The sequence below is a fragment of the Anarrhichthys ocellatus genome, unplaced genomic scaffold (assembly GCF_004355925.1).
Source record: "Anarrhichthys ocellatus isolate YVR2014 unplaced genomic scaffold, GSC_Weel_1.0 scaffold7630, whole genome shotgun sequence".
Classification (NCBI taxonomy): Eukaryota; Metazoa; Chordata; class Actinopteri; order Perciformes; family Anarhichadidae; genus Anarrhichthys; species Anarrhichthys ocellatus.
The window spans coordinates 1-2,155 of record NW_022287604.1 but is presented as its reverse complement, the minus strand read 5'-3'; the positions used below and the strand labels follow the sequence as shown (position 1 = coordinate 2,155).

At 43.1% G+C, this 2,155-nt stretch overlaps 1 long non-coding RNA gene across 1 annotated transcript; it reads right to left on the bottom strand.

Moving 5' to 3' along the window:
• On the bottom strand, positions 1–2,149 carry LOC116380550 (uncharacterized). Its single transcript, XR_004212573.1, has 7 exons — positions 2,040–2,149; positions 1,837–1,936; positions 877–926; positions 623–752; positions 318–416; positions 160–222; positions 1–68 (listed from the first exon to the last, which is right to left on the bottom strand). It is a non-coding gene; the product is annotated as an uncharacterized LOC116380550 (long non-coding RNA).
• Between the last annotated feature and the right edge of the window lie 6 nt (positions 2,150–2,155).

Below are 2,155 nucleotides of genomic sequence, written 5' to 3'. Positions count from 1 at the left end.
TTGATGTGGCCCTGAGGAGACGACAGCAGCTCATCGTACTGGTGACAGCGCGGGATGTCCACCTCAATCTGTAGGCATGCAAAAAAAACACACCCAACAAAAGAATGAAGCCAAAAAAGTTTTAAACTTGTTACGGCTGTCTTCTTTTAAATAAGTTACCTGTCTGTCAGTTGGTATGGGAGTATCCTTGTCAATGCTCTCGTATTTGGCTTGAATGTCTCCCTGTGTAAAAACAAAGAAAATAAATGATAAATGTCCGCGCAAAACAATGTTAAAACTGCAGCTTTTCTCAACACAGGACGACAATTCTCCTGTACCTCAATGCCAAGCAGTGCTGCCCACGCCAGACCTCGAACAAGAGGGGGAATATCCACTCTGGCCTCTTTCCACACGAAGTTCTTCTTGTAAGGATAGGCCTGAAGACAAAACATGAAACCGAGTATAAATGACCAAGCTCTGATTCAACAGTATCCTGTTTAAATGATAATACAAATAATAATTGAGTTGAAACAAGCACTTAGCACTGACATATTGAGGCACTCTGTCTAATTGGGGAACACATGCTCATGTGTGAATGTATGTGCTGTTAAGGTGTGTGTGTGTGTGTGTGTACGGAGCAGACCTTGAGCAGCCTGTCAAACAGGATGATGCGGATGAGTTGGTACTCGGTGTCTCTCTCTCGGATGATGAGTGGGAGCGTGACGGTGGCCGACAGCTCATTGCTGCTGGTGGACTGGGGCAGACTTGACTGTCTGAAGGAGGGAGAAGTAAAGGGTTTGTGACATTAGCCGAGCCAAAATAAATGACGGGGTGATGTGAAAAATAGTGACGGAGTGGAGGGGCCAAAGCGGAACGTTTGGGATGGAGATTGCTTACTCGTCTTCCAGTAGAGGGTAATAGGCTTCTCCTGATACATCCTTCAGTTTCTGACAAATGAAAAACGTAACAGATTCACAATTAAGGCTAAATTCTGTTCACAGGTGCATTTTGGAACCGCTTACAACATAAACGTAGTATTGTATTGTTAATGGAACAGTTGTCAGCTAGTGGGATAAACAAGCACCTATCAATAGAAATCTACATTCTCTGTGAAGGCAGCTCACTCATGGAATGCTCTGCCACCACACATACGCCCACAAAACACATACAAAACATTCAAGCATAACCTTAAGGAATGGCTTGTTGCCAATCATGTGTGCAAGCATTGATGTGCTCTCTGTCCTGCCTGCTTGTTTCGCCTATATGTGCATTTGTCTTGTTCAGTGTTGCTATTTTCTATTTTTTGATGTGTATGTTATGTGCTTCAGTGTTATACTGTATATGTGCTTGTACTGTAGGAGGGTTTGTTCTGCCTGAAGCATGCTGCAGCCTGTTATGTCTGCTCTGCTCTAATGGCGTACTCTTTTCTTTTGCTGTGTATTGGTTTTGTCTATACGTTGCTGTCCGTTTGTCTATGAATTTTAATTCCGTTGCCATTTGATATTTTGTTATTTTAGGCTGCCTTGAAACATCTGGCCGGGGACTGCAGATGGAAATTAGCCTCTCTGGCTAACTCTGGCTGACTTACAGTTCTACTGTTGATTGGTGTGCATTGTCCCTGCAAAATAAAAAAATAATAATAATAATGTAACGGTTAATGAGTGCTCTGTTGTTCAAATGTTTTTAAAAGCACCAATAGTAAACCCTACGATATCGTTGCAACATCGATGTAAAAAGGTATTTGGTCAAAATATGGTGATATTTTATTTTCTCCATATCGCTAAGCCCTACGTCAAACCCAACCCTATGCACAATACACACATTAACACAATACTGTACTTGTGTTTGTCGTCTTACGTTTCTGAGTTGGCACAGAGACAGGGTCACTGTTGTGTCGTCAAGCAAGAAACTCCGGTCTCTTCCCTGGCCAAATGATTCCCCGTCTTCCAGGACAAAACTAAAAAAAACAAAGGTAGAGGGAGATGTTTTATCAAGTCTGTTTACCACCTGAAGTTAGCAAATGCCTTCGTCATCAGTGTATATGTGTGTGTGTAACGTACTTGGGCAATGTGCAGATTGGAGGTTTGGCCTGTATAATCTCCTTGTTGGTGAGCTCTTTCTCCAGGTCCCCCCCCGCCAGACACCACAGATGGTACACCTCATCTATGGCCCGCTC